Here is a 21218-nt window from a genome sequence, read left to right as displayed (position 1 = left end):
TGATGCTAATAAAGACATACCAGAGACTAGGTAATTTATAGAGGAAAGAGGTTAAATTGACTCACAGTTCCAAAGGCTGGGGAGGCCTCACAATCATGGCGGAAAGCAAACGCAGAACAAAGTCACATCTCACATGGAGGCAAGTGAAGAGAGCATGTGCAGGGGAACTCCCCTTTATTAAACCATCAAGTCTCACAAGACTTATTTACCATCTTGAGAACGCACAAGAAAGACCCAACGGCACAAGAAAGACCCACCCCCCTGATTCACTTACTTCCTACTGGGTCCCTTCCACAACAATGTGGGAATTATGAGAGCTACCATTCAAGATGAGATTTGGGTGTAGGCATAGCAAACCATATCACCAGATTAGAATCCAAATAATCTGCCCCTATAGCTTCATTATTTGCCACAAGACATCATTTGAAAAAATAAATCTGTTTCAGGTCTATATCAAAACAAAGTAATGGGATAATTGCTAGCCTAGGCCTGTCTGGTAATCTCTAGCCACAAGGCTATTTAAGTTTAAATTTGAGTTAATTAAAATGAAATAAAATTAGAAAGTTGTTTTCTTTCTTTTTTTTTTTTTTTTTTTTTTTTAGAAAGTTGTTTTCTTAATTACACTAGCCGTAGCTCAAGTTCTTAATAGCCATATGTGACTAATGACTATCCTTTGGATAATACAGATATAGAACATTTCTATCAATGCAGAAAGTTCTACTGGACACCACCAGCTGAGGCTAAGAACCTGAAAGCAGAGTGGGATATTACAGGTGGTGTAAGAGTGTTAAGATGCAAGCATTCCTCTTGTAGGGGACAGTGTTGAAAAAGGTCTGAGGCTGAGAAATTACAGATGTATTTGATAACAGCACATGGTTTAAATGGACGAATAAAAGTGAAATTGGTCCAAAGAAGGTGGCTGAGACCATTTTGGAGAATACTTAGAATACTTGGTGAGGAGTTAATTTTAACCAGAGTCCACTGGGGATTTCAGATTCATCTAGTAGGATGCTGGGCTTCTGACCTCAGCAATAAGCAGTTTCTTTTCCCACATTGTTTTATTTATGGGCATCACATGACTAGAACTTCACACACAGACACATACACACACACACACACACACACACACACACACACACACACAGACAATTCAAGACCTGGGAGTCATTGAAGTTTAAACTTTGGCCCCTGTGCAAATAATGAATTCAAGGAACAGAAATTAGTATCCAGGTGATGTTTCAGAAGGTTATGCTAGACATCCAGAGAGAGAAAAAGCCAGTATTAATGAGAGAGAGAGAGAGAGAGAGAGAGAGAGAGAGACAAGAGAGAGAAAGATCCAATAGTAAGGCCCTTACAGAGGATATGTATGACTTGGCATCATCATTAAATTGAATGATTTTTTTGGCGGGGGAAAACACAGCTTTCTAAAGCAGAGACATGGTTTTATTAACTTTTTACTTCAACAGTTATCATCCATCACCTTAAACACAGTCAGAATTCCTTTGCATTTTCTGCAAGAGCCTTCATCCCATCCCTATCTTTTTGGCCTTGACTTCATTCTTTCTCTGTTCTGAATATAGCTGGATATTTTACAATTTCTGGGACTTGCCAAGCTCTCAGACTCTGCTTTTAGTTCTTCCACTTAGAATTTTTTTTTTTTTTTCTGCCTGGCAGACTCTTCCTCTGCTTGAAGACCTGCCTAAAATGTGACCTTCTATTCATAGTCAGATTTATTGCATCTTTATTTGTTTCACACTTTATTCATATTTTCTCTGTCAAGTTTTTGTGTTACTTCACAATTGTTATTTTATTAAGGTTTATTGTCTCTCTCCCTGGCCTGACTCTGGGCTGTGAGTAGCTGAGAGATCTTGGTGCTTAGCACAAAGTAAGCACTCAAATATTGTTCAGTTGCACTGAAACAGGAATAAAAAATAACTGAGAATTGAAACCTGCAGATTGAAGAACAAAGTTGACAGTGAATCCTGTTGCTGATGTTCCCTGATGCTGCCTCTTTTATTGCCCTTCAATGAAATACCTCTGTCTGTCTGAGGACTCTGTCGTTAATCTCCCTTTGTGTTTTGTTGTTAAGTGCCACATGAGATAAGCCAGGGACCTCAGGCTTGTCTGAGTTCAAAGCCAGTGTTTGTAATCACTGGACTCTACCACCATATCTCTAGCTTGCTACCATTTGACTTGAACTTGGTTGGAAGTGACCTATTCTGAGTCTGCTCAGCAACCTATCAGCTATGCACAGTAAGGGGTGAATGCTGGTGATTAAAATGAGGTTATGTTGTGGTTCTTTTAGCCACTGCTCATTTGTCTTCTACTTTCTCCCCTGAGATCTTGAATTATAAAAGTCATTTTGTTTAACTTGACAGTAGCCCTTAGTCATAAAAATGACATCGTGCGTCTAAAGCGCCGTTCCATTTAGGTGAGATGTTGGGCTGGGTTTGTAATACTGAGAAGAGGAAAAAAAATTCACAAGATAAATCATTTTAAGATTATAGTTCACTTAGGAGACAGTTTTACAAAGAAGGATTTCTAGAAATGTTTTACAGAGTTAGTTCAGAAGGAAAAATTAGGAAGTTATTTTGGGTGGCAGGTCTAGATTAATGAACTAAAATACCTAATCTACTTAGCACTCTGCATTTGTTATTGGGGTAGAAGTCTTTGCTTTGCTGTATGGTTTTTCTTTTCTTCCTGTTGTTCTCATATCAGATACACCTAAAAGAAATGTGAACCTCTTGATGCAAAGTTGAGCGTAGCTTCACAATTCAGCAGCTTCTCTGAGCAGAAATTAGGTACCAAGCTCTAGTCCAAGTGCTATTGAGAGGGACTCCAAATATGAGTAAAATATGATTCCTGCTTTGACTGAACTTACAGCCTGTTGAGAGAGCCGTTCTGTCCCTGAATCTTAAACAACAAAGAATTGTGAGGGCATGCGTATAACTCAAACCAATATTTATTCCTTAACTTTAGTCTTTACCACATGCCAAAATTTTAATGAGGAGGTCACACTGTGGGGGTGTGGCTAAAAGAATTAGAAGCAGGATTTAATACTTGCAAGGACTATCACCAGAGAAGAGAATGTTAACTGAGAATGCCACAGAATATTGCAGTCTCTTTTTGTTTGTTTGTTTGTTTTTAACCAAGATTCTCTTGCCAGAACCCCACAGGTTTAGACATTGGGAGCAGGTAAAAAGATGACTGTGAATTTGGGGATGGCAGTCTTATATGCGCAATGCTCCAAAAAAGCTTTTATTCGCTTGCTTTATGCTTTGATATGGATGTCCCTCAGTTTTCATTTAGTCAACATGCAAACCTCTGCCAAGTGGACCAAAGTTCACGGTGTGCTCTGACGTAGTGTTACTAGGCAGGCTAGATTCTGCCCATCATGGGCAAAGGTGCCCCACATCTCAGGAGCCAGAGCAGTAAAATAGCACTGTGTATTCTGGGAAAGGTTGCAGCCTGCTTTGCATTCAGAAATTGAAGCTTTGCACTTGGGGGAAAAGATTCAAAGGAAACAAAACAGAATGAAATGGAAGCAAAATGTTGGCAAAACTCAAATTGCATTGGATTTATACTTATTGGATTTTTGAAGTAAGCTGACAAGAAAAATTACCTTCATTGCAAATCACTGAAGGGCTTTTCTATAGAATAAACACACTCACAGAGAAGAACTAATTCAAAGGAAGCTTCAATATGTTAATATAATAATTAAGCAGTAAGACACAACAGGCGGCCCATTTCCAAGGAGCGCAGCCTGCCTCAGGTGGAGTATAAGGTACCAGGCTGAAGACTAAATGACTGTAACCACCTGAGATTGCCTATAATCATCTTAAAATATGATATGAGGAGTTGGAAGGTATTTACCCATGCAAATAAGGGGAAAGAACCAAATCGCATGTATATTTTGGGCAGTCTTTAGGAGTTGAATTATTGGAATCAGTCTGAAAACTTGGAAACTTAAGTGCCTTTAATTGGAGTTTAAATTTTCCTGTGTTCTTGGTTGTCTTTTTTTCTTTTCTGTGTATCTCATTCTCTCATCCTTTTATTTGAAACTTCCTCAGGGAAAAATTATTTTTTGTTTGAAAAACTTGTGCATGTTATTTGGTTTATTAGTTACGTGTGTGCATTTAAAGTGGTTTTTGCTTAAGCTAATCAGCTTGGTACTTCGGTAGTTTCGTTTATCATGAAACAGATTAGAACAGTCTTTCTCAAACTTTACTGGGCTCAGTATTGTCTGGGATCTTCTGACGCAGACTCTCATTTAGTAAGTCTGGGGTGGAGCCTGAGATCTTGCATTTCTAAAAAGTTCCCTGGAGATTACAATGTAAACAGCAAAGTCTGTTATGTTTTTTAAATATCAGGGAGCCCTGTGCTGATAGGAATGATAGGAATAGGGCTGTTAGGAATAGAAGGGAGGTGAAAAGACCAATGTTTTAAAGCAGTTGACTTTATTTTCTGCTTTTTGATGATTAATCTTATAAGGAAGAAATGACAGAAAATGAACCAAGAGCTTGCTGGGGATTTATAGATAGACGTATTTGTCTTATTTTGGGTCTGGTTGATACAGTTGAAGGCAAGAGAATTCCATTTTGATACAAGTGTCACCAGAATGTCTTGAGCCAGTGGCGTATTACTGCTTTGGGGCTCTGTTGGCAGTTCAAGTTTTGTTCAGGTAAGTGTTGACTAGAAATAGATCAAGAGAAGATGAAACCTCTGGTTTTAACTAAATGGCCAGAATGGATTTTGTACATGGCTGCTGTCTGCAGACATTTGATCCTCTTCTGCCTTGTGGTGCTCTGTTATACCTGAGGATTTCTTTGGACCCTAAAAGTAATGTGAACGTGAGTTCTAGAAATCCATAGTAAATGAAACTGGTAAGAAAAATGAGACAAATGCTGGACTTTCCTGAATTCCTCATAAATGGAAACAAATGATGTTTCCCTTTTTCTGTTTATTTTGTTTTGTTTTCGTTTTTCCAAATACTAAGAAGTGTCCGGAAGGGGAAATGTTAAGTATCCTGAGCACTCAATGGGAAGCACACTGAATCTCCAGCTTCTCACTGTGGCAATGTGGAATACTGAATATTTATTTAACACTAGTAATGGATCTGTCAATGGAAAGTCCTAAGGAGGAATGATTCTTTCCTGTGGTGCTTTAAAAAATTTAATTGGCTTCTATTTTCAAGTTGACTCCAACCTCAATTTTGTTTCCTTCAAGCAGCAACAAGTACCTGGGAAACTAAATTGTGGTCTCCCGTATTTGCTAACTGACTCTCAGAAATATTTCTAGGTGCTCTTTATCCTCTTTGCATCTGCTTGGTTAACTTCCTTGTTATTTTTCCTCTCATGGGTTATTGTCCTTGCAAGTGGTGGAGAATTCCAGGGAATGTTGTTCCCACCGTAGTCTATGAGAATGACACTCCCATGGAATTGTGCAGGCTACAGCCTCTGTACCCCTACACAAGGGAACTCTCCCTAATGGTGGCCTTTACCTTTTTAAGAGTGACCCTTGAACACTTGCCCTAAGGTTGTTAATATGCAACTTACAAAAATTAATGCTTAATTAGCTCTCCATCCCCTTCAGGCCAAATACCTTCACATTGCAGGCAATCCCAGTCCTGATTACACCTGTAGTTTCATCTTACCCAAGTCTAAGGTACTGGATGTCTAACCTGGCACACACCTCTTCTTTTGCAAATCATTTCTCCAGCCTGGAACTTTAATCAAATGTCTATTTCTCTAGGATCCTTCTCTAATGTTTCTGAACAAAATTAGTTGCCCATTTTATTTTCTTCCTCCATATTCTCCCCTATTCATGCCTATATATCTGATTACATTGTATTGAAATTACATTTGTGGCTATTGTCCCTAAAAACCAGTTCTATCTTTAATTTTCTCTTTTTATAGGCCCAGAAGACAATTTGGCTTTGACATCTGACTTCTGAAGGTTGACTTCACTAATCAGGCCAGTTAGTAGGATGGGGTTCCTTTCCTTACTTGACTTTTCTGCAGCTGACATTCACTTATTCTGCATGATGGGCTGCTGAGGGCAGCGTTCTCAGAGAGAGGACAAAAAACAGGATATAGGACTGCTGTGACACACTATCGCAGCCTCCCCCTAAATCTTTCAAGTCCTCAAATGTCATGTGACTTGGTACACTACACATAATCACTATTATTGATTATTTTGACGAGAATAATAATGCTCACATTTACTGAAGATAAGTTGTTAATACCAGGTATTAAGTATTTTTATGCATAATCTTCTTTAATCCTCATTCAGCCCCAGAGGCAAATATACCATGAAGCTAATGAAGTTTAAATTTCAAGGCTATTCACTTACAAGGACCCCTCCCAATGATCTGTTTTTCAGTTCTCATTAAGAAAAAAAGAAGTATCATTCTGTTTCTCATTCTAAATGAGCATTCTCTTCCATACCTAATTTCCTATTAATAATTTTGTATATTCCTGTATTTTTTCCCCAAAAAGGCTTCCTCAAATTGTATAAGCCCTAAGTCCCACCAAACTAGATCTACCTTGCTTGGCTCTGTATATAGGGGTCTCCAAACCCCAGGCCATGAACCGGTACCAGTCTGTGACCTGTTTGGAACCAGGCTGCACAGCAGGAAGTGAGCGGAGGTGGGTCGGCATCCTGCCTGAGCTCTGCCTCATATCAGCCCATGGCTGCATTAGATTCTCATAGAAGTGCAAACCCTATTGTGAACTGTTCATGTGAGGAGTCTAAGGGTGCACATTCCTTATGAGAATCTAATGTCTGACAGTCTTCTGAGGAGGAGCAGTTTTATCCTGAAGCCATCTGCTCTGGTCCATGGAAAAATCATCTTCTGCAAAACTGGTCCCTGGTGTCAAAAAGGTTGGGGACTACTGCTCTATAAGGTAGATAATGTAAAACATCTCTAACGTACCAAAAGTATGTTTATAAAAATTAATCACATAAAATGCAGGGTTGTATTATTGCAAAATTAATGAAAATAATACTTTTTAGTTGGCCTGTTCTATCACAAAAAGCAAAAAACTTGAGACGTTGAGATGTGTATTAGAAAAAGTGACCATATACTGACCTGAAAGAGTCCCAAGTGACCACAAGCAATCACTTATGCAACCCCAACGTTCTTTGATGAGCCTTCGTTTGAGAATGGGAACTGGGTGAAGACCGTTAGCTAATCACCTATAAATGTAATCAAATATGATTTTTCATTTTACCAGGATTTTACTTATTATTTATGCTTATTTTATATATAATAACTAAGAATCAGAGAAGTTAAAATTACATAGTTAGTGATTAAACTCAGTTAACACACATCTCTCTGTGGCATCCAAACTGAAGTCTGTCTCTATGTTTGCAGATTGATTCAATATCTAAAATACAAGTGAATAGAGAACAAAATGATTGACTTCCTTCCAGTCTCTTTTGTTGCTTGCTCTAGAATGTCCTTATCCTAACTCTCTCCTCATCATAACCTGTTGAAGGTCATGGTGAAGAGATTGAGACCTGTCTGACTTTTTTTTTTTTTTTTTTTTTTTTAACTCCTGTAATCCTGTTTCAGACTGCCATTAAGACTTTGGAATTGGGCTTCCTCATTTAATTATTGTAAGCCACATTTCCAAAATTTATTAAAAACAAGACTTTGACCCATCTGGAGTCTGGCCTCCCCTGTCCTGATGCATGCTACAGTTCTTTTGCATTCTGTTGTTTAGTCTGAGGCCTTTGGTCCTTTCTGTTTCCCTCTTCTATTTTTCACCCTAGCTTTGCTTTGTAGGTTCTCCCCACAACGAATTTCTTTGACCTGGGTTCTGGAATATGACCTTGAAACCTCTTCTTACCCAAACATACACCTCTCTATAGCATCTTCATGGGCATCGTTTAACAGGAAGGAACGGGTAACATTCATCTTTGGCAAGACCTATGACACAAATAAGGCATACATCATAATATAGTAGGATTTTACCAGGGATAAGGCATTCCCTTTATGGATATCTCTTCTAAACCATAAATTAAACAGCCACCAATGAAAGGAAATATTCCTTCTCAACCTTGTCTTGAAAAATCTAATATGTATGTCGGCACAGAGGCATTTTTTTTCAGATAAACATTAATTGCCCTGAATTTTAAAAAGTTTAATCTTTTGATGGAAATAATCCTCAAATGTTATTTCTTTTCTGTCTTCTTCGGTGTGCTACACTGAAGAAACTTTTCTAACAATTTCTTAGTGACTCAGGATCACCACAGTGAACATCAGCTACCTTGTCTGGCAAAAACTTAGAGAGATCCTCTTGCTATAGGGCATCTCTGTGTTAATGCAGAACAAAATATTTGTCATTCATATTTATTGTAGTGGTGTTCATGCTTAGACTAGTGATTGGAGCTCCTAAACTAAATGACCCTAGAGTGCTATGCAACCAGTTGATATCACTGTTTTATCTCATTTCTTTGTCTTTTCGGAAGCTGTCAGCTGTTGTTTCTTGCTTTCCTCAGTAAGCCTGCTCTTAACAATTAAGAGTTAGTGCTCTTCATCTAGAACAGCAGTTAACAGAAGCATTTTTGTCCCTTAGGGCACACTTTGTAAGTATGAAGACATTTTAAATTATCACTATTTAACAGTGGGAGGACATTACTGGCATCTAGTGGGTGGAGATCAAGAATGCTGCTAAACCTCTTAAAATGTACAAGTCAGACCTCCACAACAAAGATTCATCTGGGTCAAAATGACAGTATTGCCCAGGTTGACAAATACTGTTCTAGGATTATGGAAAAGTAAATAAACTCTAAAGGAAGACCCAGAAGGTTTGTTTAATGCTATTTTTTAAAAAGTGTATAATGGTGGCCCATGGTCATTTGGAGGGTCAGGGCCTAGTAGCTTCATTCATTTACTTCTGAAGAACAAACATGTTCTTGTGCACTGAGGCCATTTGACCTCCAGCTGAATGAAGCATTAGTATTTGCCCTTAAGTTAACATTTTCAATACCTGTGTGCACATACAAACTACTTTCCTTTAAAGAGATGTTTGCTTTTTTTCCCCCCTCTTCTGTTATTAGGTGGCTCAAATGTCATTGCTACATTAAAAAATATATCATTCCAGTTTAAACACCATAGATTATATGTAGCATGTTTCAAATTGCAATTTAAAACCACTTTTATGCTGACAGCAACCTAATTATTTAAATTGTAAGTTATTTTTTCATGCTGTGATTTGATAGTATTAGGAAAATTGGTGGACTACTCACCAAATCCTCCCTACTTTTTTAAGCCACATTCTTTGGGAACATTATTTTGGCCTACAAATGTGTAAAATGTCTATAGTGACATAGCTATTTTAAAAGGATATTCTATAGAAAGTTAATTGGTTGTTATCTTTTTATTCTTTATCCCTTCTCATAGGGTTTCCAATAGTTAGAGGTCACTGACCCTGAGGAGAATTTTGCTGCCTAAGGTTTGGGCCTGCCTGAATTCTACAAAGTGCACAAGTTCTGACCTGCTCACTTAACGGTTCTCAACTTAGGATATCACTCTTTTTTTTCAGTTTTAGAATAAAGTCAATTTGCATTTTATCAACTCCAGTCTAAACTCAGTGAAAAGTTATTGTGCTTTACTAGTTTGGAAAGAATAATTATATTATTTGAATTATTTTACACAGAGATGTAAATCGTTTTCTATAATAATTTATAGCATATATCTTACCAGATATCAATATATAGCAATGCACAAGATAGGGAAATACTTTTTTAAACAATTCATATTTGGTGAATTTGACTCAATTCCCATGCATTTTATCAATTATGTACATTTATTTGGTGCATGAAAAGTGTAACAATTAATATTGAAGTGTAAATGAGTATGCATGTTCTTCCACTGTTTTATTCAAATGTGATGTGTCAAAATCAATTTGGTATGAAATTCAGAGTGATAGATGAGAGTGATAAATTTAAGGAATGCACAGTACAATATGGAATTTTGTCAGTCTCTAAGTTGCATTTCAAAAAAAAAAGTATATTATTTTTAATTATAGCAATCTCTTTTCAATCTTGATGCACATGAAATTGATCAGATACTAAATGGGGGTGATACATTCAGAGAGAAAACTTAACCTATATAAACTGACTTTTGTGCAAATATTCATGCTATTTTTCTTTTTCATATAATATTTAATGAAATTATGAAAGTTAAAGTGATCTAATAAAACTTCAAATAATTTTTCAGAATTCTTGCTTGTTTTAAAAACTTGCTGTTTCATAGCATGTTTTCTAAGTTTTTATTTTCCTTTGGAAAGTTACTGTAAAATTTTGCTCATATTTAAGATTTTTTAAAGGCTGCCTCAGTATTTTTGCATATTGTTTTTTGTCATTTTTAAATGAAAACTATTCTTTATTTGTTGTGACATTTATAATTTTAAAATAAGAAAACAATTATGTTTCTTGAAGTCTTAGAAATCATATTGTTGAATATAATAATTCCATTGTTGAGTCCTCTAAGAACTAAGCAAAAGTAGAGAAAGGGTACAAGATCGTTCAGTATGCTCTCTCCTCTGCTTAACATATCAAATTGCAGTTGCATATTAATAAAGTATTTTTAACTTAAAATATAAAGGTTTTATTTGAAAAGAAAATTGTCATTTTTGTCTGCTGAATTTTTTTCTTTTTTGAGACTGAGTCTTGCTCTGTCACCCAGGCTGGAGTGCAGTGGCACAATCTCAGCTTACTGCAACCTCTGCCTCCTGGGTTCAGGCAGTTCTGTCTCAGCTTCCCGAGTAGCTGGTACTACAGGCATGTACCCCCACACCTGGCTAATTTTTGTATTTTTAGTAAAGATGGGTTTCACAATATTGGTCAGGCTGATCTCAAACTCCTGACCTCAGTTGATCTGCCAGCCTTGGCCTCCCAAAGTGCTGAGATTACAGGTGTAAGCCACCGTGTCTGGCTGAAACTATTTCTAAAGATGAACTTTTCTGAAAAGATTAAAGAATAATAAAAATAAATGATGGCTTTTAAATTCATTTTTAGAGAAAAAAATGCATAGATATTGTCTCACATGAAAGCTTGTCTTAGAAAATTGTACTTATATCTCAAAAATTATTGTATGGAAACGTTAACATATAAAGTATTAATACATGTAAAGTTTTCTTATAGTTGTAGAGCCAAGTTTATTTTAAATAACTTTTCTTAAAATCCCTTTCATCTTTGTTTACATTTTTAAACAGTCATAAACAAGACAATATTTCTTGGAACAAAGCTAGAATACAGCTAGTTAAACACAGCTTATACTGTGAATTAGACTTCTTCCTAAAAGTCTCAGAATACAAAGTGCTGATATTTTAATGTGATGGTCAAAACCTTTGATCATCATTTGACTTTTATATTCCCCTTCTCCTGATACATGTCTCTTTAACCACATATTTTACTAATTTTTACACAGAAAAAAAAATAGTTGTTTTTACTAACTCTTCACTGTCACCAAGAAAGATATATCTAAATTTAACATAGCTAGAAAGTATTGATATGAAATTAAAATACCATATTCTCTATTTATTCAAGTGATTTAGAACTTTCTCATTTTCTCATTACACTTAGATTTCACATTAGATAGATGGGGAGTCAATCTCTTTTAATTGTTCCTTTCAGTACTGTAAGATGCAGATTGTCTGAGATAAGTTCTGAGCATGTGTTTCCACACAGGGCTTACCAAAAGTTTAAGATTCAGCCTAAAGAGTACAAATTTAGATGCCCTTATTCACTATAGCTGCAAACTCCACTGTGTAAAGTGAGTGCTTTGCACATCTAGAAAAATCTGCTCTGAGCTTCCCTAAGACGATGCTGAAATGCTGCATTATAAATTCCAAAATGAATTAATGAAGAACAACACTGGAGATGAAATGTATATGTGTGTGTATCACAGCTAACATGGCAACTGGAATACAAAGCCTTTTTTCTCACATTTTGCCAGCCATAGCATAAGCTTCCCACAGAGGATGGGGATTAACAGCCTATCTCCTTTGGGGTGAGGGGAGTTTGAGATGAATAAAATGTAGAATCCGCAAATGGAGCTCTGAAATGATGTAGTTAAAGTTACATATGTAGTCTATTATGGTAACTGGGAACATGTGTGTCATAATGTTGGGCAAACCTATTCTAAAAATGGGAGAGAATAGAACAAAAACTGACCCCCAAATTCTGCTCAAGCTCCATCATCCAAGTGAGACACACTTTTAGGAAAGATTTGATAGAGTATCATTTTTCCCCCATCCACCAAGCTGATCCCTACCTTTTCTACCCATCTGCACTTACCCCTCCTACTTTTTAGATATATTTTTCAGTTTTCAATTTGAATGACTAATTTTCCCTATCATGCTGGAGTGCCAGTTTGTCTTTAAGTACTAGACTTTTCCGAACCCACGGATATCTTTAAATATCATGAACTTGAAATATTTCCCAAGAAAAAATGAAGGAAATGCTCTGACACAAGGACCTGAGAGAATCTAGGGGATTGGCAGATGTCAAGGCAAAAGCCTTAGACTTAAGGAGACCCTCACCATGCATTTGGCACCTTGATCACTTACATCACTGGTTAAAACCTCTGATGCTGTTCGTGCTCAGGTATTTGGAGGCCTTTCTGAAATCATTTGAAAGGGAACATAATGGGCGAAGGGGGATAAGCACACAAGTGAAAATGATAGCTCAGTTCCATCTAAGGAGTGAGCAAGTGCAGAGTAGAAAATAAGTGTTGAAAAATTAGAGCACAGAAATTAATTAGACCAAGTACTCAAAGAAGGAAAGAAGCAAACATTTTAAAATCGGAGTGGGAGAAAACATGGCAGATTGTACACGTTCTGAGTACGGATGCACTGATATAATGAAGTTAATTTGAAATTTGTCCAAATTTATGGACACTTTTGGGGTCTTCGGTTACTTTTTATTTTCCTCTCATTGATTTGATGATTTTGCTTGTTTAGACTTTTATTGATTTCTATTTATTATTCATCCTAGGATGTGAACATGTCTTGATACAATATACTTAAAAAATTTGTCATTAACCTCTTATTGGTGCTTTTGTCAACTGCTGTGTTTTAACTTCGATTTTTCGGCACACCACCTCTATTCATTTGCTAGGGATTCCAGAATGCTGGCTCATTGGCAGAGATATTTTTGAATTGACAGGAGTGGGGTGGCAAAAGGCAAAAGTATAGTCTGTAGTCACTGTTTAGGTAGAAAGTTAGGTGGATAGTGAGCACATGGTATTCTGGGATTGTTCTCCCCGTCACATGCTTCTCAAAAAGATAGAGAAGAATAGGCAAATCACTACCTCCCCTCCTTCCTTACATTGCTACCCCAATAGCTCTAACAGACATGGAAATTTACAGGATAAATGCCAGGTAATACTTGCCAAGAGAAAAAAATAGAATTTCTAACTTTAAATCCAACTGGTTACTATGCCTTGCCAATCGTTTCTCTGAAATAACTTTACAGCATTCTTTATCTCTGTCATTCTTGTAGCTAAGTGCAGACCTCCTTAACTTCCTACTCGCCATTTCCACTGCTTCTTTCTGCTACAGTAGGCCCCTTTCTTTGCTTCTTTTGCCTCTTCTTGTTTTAATTCACTTTATGAACATTTGCCAATTTAATATTACCATGAAACCTCTCCTGCAATGTGAAATGTCATATCCTTTCTCAAAAGTTTTAAAACTTTAACTAAACATCCTTTAGTGGATACACTCAATGCCCTCTCCTGATTTGGTTCTACTTTTTTTTTTTTTTTTTTTTTTTAAACAAACTTACCTCCTAAGTGCTTACTTTTAGGCTCCCTTTTTCTAGCCAAATTGCTCCACACTTGTCCAAACTCAATTCAGTGTCTCTCTCTCCCACCCTTGTTTTTTCTGGTCCTGGGCCTAATAAGCTTGCCTCCTCTACTGTCTCGCATTCTGTGGGGCCGTGATGTTCCAAGACCCTATATTCCATGAAGTCTTCTATGATCATTCCACTGAAGGAATCAGTATTGAAATTTTTATATTTGTATATATTTGATGGCACATTTTTTTTTTTTTTTTTTTAAAGAGACAGAGTCTTGCTCTGTCACCCAGACTGGAGTGCAGTGGTGTGAGTATGGCTCACTGCAATCTCAACCTCCAGGGCTTAAGTGATCCTTCCACCTCAGATTCTCAAGTAGTTGAGACCACAGGCTTGTGCTACCATGTCTGGCTAATATTTAATTTTTTTTTTTTTTTTTTTTTTAGCGACAGGGTCTTCCTGTGTTGCTTAGGCTAATCTCAAACTCATGGGCTCAACATTCCTCCTGCATCAACCTCTCAAAGTGCTGGGATTTCAGGCATGAGCTTCTGTGCCCAGCCTGAACTCTTAACTTATAGTATAGATCACATATACAGCTGTGTGTGAATCTGCATTTTTATCTGCATCTATATCTGATGCATCTTTCTTAGCTCCATTATTCAATCCATGATCCTTAAGTGCATGGTTTGGCTAATATTTATCTTTGTATTCATATGACTCCTAGCACACTGTGTGACTCATAAAAACCCTCAAATATCTGTAGCTTGGGTTAATAAATATGCTTAAGAGCCTTTATCAATTGTTAGAGGTGAACTTAATTTGTTATTTGCAGTTGTATGTAATAAGAGAAACAACTGGTCATTTTAATATCATGTAGATGAAAAAATTGAAAAAGTAAAGAAAATATTCATACCATGTAATCACACAAGATACTTATAGCTAGTAGGTACTCAAATAATTAAGGACCAATGAATTTGGCTTGAGTTAGCCGACTTAACACCACTCTTCCCCCTTTTTATATAAATGGCGACTAAAATTTTCATTAAAAATTTTTATAAATGGTAATCATTTTGTCCTATTGAAAATATATTTGAGTATATGCTTGTCAAAATGAACGTTTGAAAAACGTTTTTTAAAATGTTGCAATGATGTCTTTCATATAAATAGATATCAAAAAAAAACAGATATGACCAATTTTGTGATTTATTTCACAGGTATAAAACTATTTTCATGTATATTTGTTGATTAATTTATTTTTCTAATGAACTCCATGAGATGTGTGAAATTAATTTATTTTACAGGCCAGGCACAGTGGCTCACACCTGTAATCCCAGAACTTTGGGAGGCCAAGGTGGATGGATCATCTGGAGTCAGGAGTTCAAACTTAGCCTGGTCAACATGGTGAAATCCTGTCTCTACTAAAAATACAAACAATTAGCCAGGCATGGTGTAGGCATCTGTAACCCCAGCTACTCGAGAGGCTGAAGTAGGAGAATAGCTTGAACTTAGGAGGCAGAGCTGAGTATAATCTTTTAGAACATGGATATATCCAGCACAGAGTTGAATTTGATGAGTGAATAGCAGTAGACTAAGTTTACGTTATGATTATGTAGACTCTTAACATATAGAATTTCCTAAAGGTAATTTTATTCATGCAAATCTCATATTCTAAATGACGTACTTTCCCTTTTGGACCCAGTCTTCTTTCTAGATCTTTTTACTTCTGATATTGAGAATAAACTATTGAAATAATGGGTAGAATTCTTAGAGATATATGACTGATAAATTCCTAAGTTTTTCTAAGAGATAACTTTGAATGATAACATTGCAGTGGTAACACTCTAACAGTTAACACTGGAGTAACAAATTATTCCTGATTTGCTGTCAATTATGTGATAATATGTTAATGGTCATATCTAAACGTGTCCCTTACTTTTTTTGTCTGTGTTTAATTTTAAAATAGCAGTGAAAACACTCTGGGCTATGCATTTCGGCATGTTTATTACACCTCACAGGTAGTTAAATCTACATTAACTGCCTTTATCTCTGGATTCCATAGCTCACCCACAGTTTTGACCATGTTAACTTTTAAATGGAGGGGGTTTTATTGAATTTTAATTAAGGACCCTGTTAAGATACTGCTGCTCTAAATTTAGCAAACTAGAATGACATTCATGTTTTAACAAAATAAAAAGATCTCTGGAGGGTAGCACAGAATGCAGGTCACAAACTGAACATTTATTTACAAATATTGATTAAATTTCCAGTATGTTTCGGGAGCTGAACTCTGAGTGAAAAGTCAAGATGTGGTTCTCAGTCCTGTGTATGATTCTACATTCTCTTAAAACAAAGAAAAATAGACATTTAGTACCTTGGATTTCAAATTTACAAAAGGGAAATAACTAAGTTGGTGATTCTTAAGCACGGAATATTTTATAGGTGTTATATAACACTTTTCTATTAACAGGCATATATAACTACTTTTTCCCTTGCTTAGAAGAACATTTCATTCATTAAGGTTGTGAAAACACTTCAGTTTTATAGATTTTAGCATTTTCAAGAATGACGCTCTTTCCAATATAACAACATTTTCTAGATCATAACATGTTGATAGTTGTATTTCTATTTCTATTATCTGTTGATAGAAATAATCCATAGTAGTGGAAGGGCGATTAAAATTTACTAGTAGTGAATTTATGTTTTATCAAATCCAACAGATTCTGCATATATTTGAAAAATAGTTAATATGTATGAATGATATACCATTTCTTTAATCCATAGTGTTTGGTTCCCAGTGGCCCACTGAAATAATAGGCTTTTCAATGGAGGTGAATATGCTCATCATCACTACTGTAGGAAATATAGTTCATGACTGTCTCACTTTTTTGGGGGGTGGGGGGTGGTTTAAAGCTCTTTTGATTGGTTGCAGTTTGGCCTGAAGGTCACATTGGAATCAGACAAACCTGGGTTCTGGTTTTGGCCAAGCACTTACTGGCTGCATAATAAATGACAAGTAATAATAATTCCCTAAGTCTCAATTTTCTCATCTGTAAATTGGGAATATTGATAACAACTACTTCAGAGGGTTGATGTGAAGGTCAAGTTATATTACAAATATGTAAAATAACATGTATACTTCCTGGCACAGACTATGCATTTAGGGATGTTATGTTACCACTTTTATTATTGCTGTTCTTGTGCTATTCAAGACCTAAACTGCACTATACAATAGTGTTGTTCTACTATGATAAGGGTTGGTATCTATACTAGTTATTCAATGAGATCATGTCTATAATATGCTGAAAACATGAAAAGGTGAATAATGCAATTAGTTAAAATGTTTACTGATCTTCATTTTTGCTTCTTTTATTACGCAGTCTTCAAGATTGTTTTGGCTCTAGCAAAACAAGTTGGAACATTCACATCATCCAGTAAGTTAAAATTCATTCAACATTTTTAAGCATATGCCATATGATAATTTTAGGAAAGAACAATAGTGCATCTAAAATTAAGCTTGCAGTGAAAGACTGAAGTCTCTTCTGAGAACATTAGAGAGTGCATATTTAAGAGATATTAACCAAACTCTAGATTATTTTCCCTCATTGAACTGATAGATTTCTCAAAGCTTACTACTTATACAGTTACAAGGTTTATACTTTTAAAATATATTAAGGTTGTCTAAGGTAGTATCTGTGCCTCCTTATATATATGCTTTAGCTTGCCATGGAGCTGGATGAGCCAAACAGGATTCAAATGGAAACCATTAGTTCTACAAACAACTGTGGAAGTGGCCTAGTTCACTCTGGAACACTGTCATTCATTTTACAATTGAAGAAATTCAGTGTATACAGTGTCTGTGGGACAAATTTAATGGTGATTTTTGAAGGGGAGCTGATATTTCTGGGTCTATAGCTTGTTTTGGCCATGCTTCCAAGTGTAGGAAATCAGGGGGCTTGTACTCTGTCTGCTGTGGCTGTGCATACATACGCCCATCAGGAGAACACAGGAAAGCACCAAGTCCAGCATTAGGAAACAGACTGATTCGATGAATTAGTCATGGTGATCACAAAAATTAGAATTCTCATACGCTGATGGTGGGAATGTGAAATGGGACAGCCACTTTGGAAACTGGCTGGTAGTTTCTCAAAAGATTTAAAATAGAGCTACCATAGGACCCAGTAGTTGTCTATGTAACACTCCTAGCCGTACATACAGAATAAATGAAAACATATGTCTGCAGAAAAACTAGTGCATAAATGTTCATAGCAGCATTATTCATAATAGCCAAAAGTGGAAACAACATGAATGTTCATAAAATGATGAATGCATAAATTAAATGTGATATATTCATACAGTAGAATATTATATAGTCATAAAACAAATGAAGTGATGATATTTTTTTACTACCATATATATAAAACTTAAAATATTCTTCCAAGTGAAAGAAACCAGTTACAAGAGACAGTATACTATAAGGTTCCATATATGTGAAATATCCAGAATAAGTAAACTCATAAATACGGAAAGCAAATTAGACATTACCTAGGCCTGGATTAGGATGAGGTGGGAGGAAATGGGGAATGACTTCTGGTGAATATAGTGTTTCTTTTTGGAAGGATGAAAAAGTTCTAAAATTGATTGTAAAGCTGGTTTCACAACTATGTGAATATACTAAAAAACATTGAATTATATCCTTTAAATGGCAAAATTGTATGATAAGTAAATTGTACCTCAATAAGGCTGTTATATGAGAAGAAAGTGAGTATCCTATCTTGCTGGCTCCAAATATCATGATCAGTTTCATAAACCAGACCATCTTGAATACTTTTCAGGTTTCAAGTTCAGAGTACTTGAAATAGGTATTTTTAAGAACAGTATTCATTGAAATGCATCAAAGCGTAAGTGCAGTCCCCAAAGAAACACTTTAGCTCATGAGCTTAAATAAAAACTGGATTTAATTCATTCCAGGTACAGTCTCATTAAAGAAACTGCTGTCCAAAAATGTTGAAATAAGCATTTAGCTACTAAGCGAACAAATTAAACTCCTTTATGATTTAATTGCACCAGTGAGTATTTCTTTTTGGAATGTGTTTCTGCTTTGATACATTGCAATACACATCATGAATTATGTTGAATGATGGCATTTCAGAATGTGTGTGAGTATGTATATGCATATGTATTTTCAAAATGCATTTAAAATGTTATTTAAAATATGTATTCATGTGTACATATGAACATTCCAATTTCTATGTTTATGTGTATGTACACAATACAGAAAGACATATTCCCATAAGTCCCAAGCAATGTAGTCATATTGTGGGGTATATATTTGCCAACTAGTTGCAAGCATTAACAGAAATATTCTCTCTGCCTCCTCTTCCCTCTACTCTTTCTATATACATATGTGAATGTACAAATATTTGATAATGTTTATTTATCGTGTGATAGACCCACAGTATTTATAGGTGGTTATTTTGATCATCATGCATATTTTGAACCACTGGAGCTATTTCGAGGAATTTTTAGAGCTTTGAAAATATACAGCATTTCACTACTAGATGCATGCAGATTCATGGCAGTGATTATAGAAAGGAATGACTATAGAAAACAAAACAAAACAAAACAGAATTCAGCCCAAATCTTTTCCTACTCCTTCAAATCTCAGTGCTGTGCTTTTCAGCTAGTTCCTTCTTTGTCATTGAATTCTTTCACAGTGTTAATTTGAAAAGTCAAATATTTCTCCTCTCCTATTGATAATCTAATGAGAAATGAGAATTTTCCTTCCAAAAGAGTATTTATTTGAAAAGTATCTGAAGTATTAAAAATTTATTTCATGCACACACAAAATAGTACCTCTACATTTTTTTTTCCCTTGGCTGATTTTAGCCCTAACCAACCTGGCTATATGTTTATTAAGTATGTTAAAAGTGGTCCTAAGACTTGCATGTATCACCACCCCTTTTACCTACAATTGAAAATCACCATTTTGATTATTTTCCTCTCTTACCTCTCCTGAAATATCCACTTACCTCTGCTACTTACAAACACTCAGAGATAATTATTACAATTATTCACTTTCCGACAAACATGTGCGTGCATCACTTTCCTATACCTTTGAGTAAGACATGACTGTAAGTGTGAAATGTTAAAATATGCTGCTGAAATATGCAGTGAGGCAGGATTTTTAAAATAGCGTTTCAGCAGAGATGTGGTGGCAGACCCCTTTCTGCCTCATAGGAGTTTTGTTTTCAGTCGGTTTGTGCCATATAGAGCACAAAGGGACAAAATGCATATTAGAAAAAAAGAAGAGTCTATCTTGTCAACGTGAGACACAGAAAGCCTGAATAAGTAGATACATTACACAGATTCCAAGCTAAGGAGCCATAGGTGGTTCAAGGAGAAGGACACTGTCCTGGAGACCAATTAAGTTATAGAACGTATTAGAGGGAAGTTGACCTCATTAAATATACCATGGTAGACTTGATATTTAATAAAATGTGACCAATAGAAAGTATACAAATTTCCTATAAATAACAACATGTGGTACACAAGAACAGTGCCTATTAGTGAGGGTCAAGAATAGTAGCAGGCAGCTGAGTGTGGTGGCTCACCCCTATAATTCCAGCACTTTGGAAGGCTAAGGTGGGCTGAGCACTTGAGTCAGGAGTTTGAGACCAGCCTGGCCAACATGGTGGAACTCCATTTCTACTAAAAATACAAAAATTAGCCAGGTGTGGTGGAACAGACCTGTAGTTCCAGCTACTCGGGAGACTGAGGAAGGAGAATTGCTTGAACCCGGGAAGTGGAGGTTGCCATGAGCTGCCCCATGCCACTGCACTCCAGCCTTTTGGGCGACAGAGTGAGACTCTGTCTCAAAAAAAAAAAAAAAAAAAAAAAAAAAGAAACCAACTAACCAACCAACCAAACAAACAAGAAAAGAAATAGTAGCAGGCTCATAAAGTAGGATCCAAAGTGGTTGAACCCAGAAAAGCAGAGATGTCCAGCCTGGAAGAGCAATGAGTCTCAACAGCATTCATGTCCAGTACTGAGAGACTATCAGAGTATTGCTGAAAGCAGTTAACACTGTTTCACAGATATTTACTAAGACCTGAGATTCATTAAAGGGGCCTCATAGTATTTAGTTTGATATCTGTAGTCATTAATGAACTTCCTGAACATGGGACATAAACATGGAACCGGTAAGTACAATCTGCTGATTGTCCTATTTGAGCTTGGGATACAATGTTCCTTGAGAAATTTCCTAGATTTGCCCAATTAATTTAGTCCTAACAAGTACTCATTTTGCCGTCACTTCTAATCTTCACTTAGAATAGAATATGAGGAGGCAACACCTGATAGTCTCTAAGGATTCATCCAATAGCAAATACTGATATCTTAAGAGAAAACTAATG

General features: G+C 36.1%; 1 long non-coding RNA gene across 1 annotated transcript in view; it reads left to right on the top strand.

Moving 5' to 3' along the window:
• Positions 1–4254: 4254 nt before the first annotated feature.
• LOC141584609 (uncharacterized) overlaps positions 4255–21218 on the top strand; it is a 407493-nt gene continuing 390529 nt past the window's right edge. Inside the window, exons 1-2 of the long non-coding RNA XR_012517762.1 lie at positions 4255–4681; positions 17184–17237. This is a non-coding gene — a long non-coding RNA (uncharacterized LOC141584609). The remainder of the gene's footprint in view (positions 4682–17183; positions 17238–21218) is intronic.

The sequence above is a fragment of the Saimiri boliviensis genome, chromosome 5, assembly GCF_048565385.1.
Source record: "Saimiri boliviensis isolate mSaiBol1 chromosome 5, mSaiBol1.pri, whole genome shotgun sequence".
Taxonomy (NCBI): domain Eukaryota; kingdom Metazoa; phylum Chordata; class Mammalia; order Primates; family Cebidae; genus Saimiri; species Saimiri boliviensis.
This window is presented reverse-complemented; position numbering and strand designations above follow the sequence as displayed.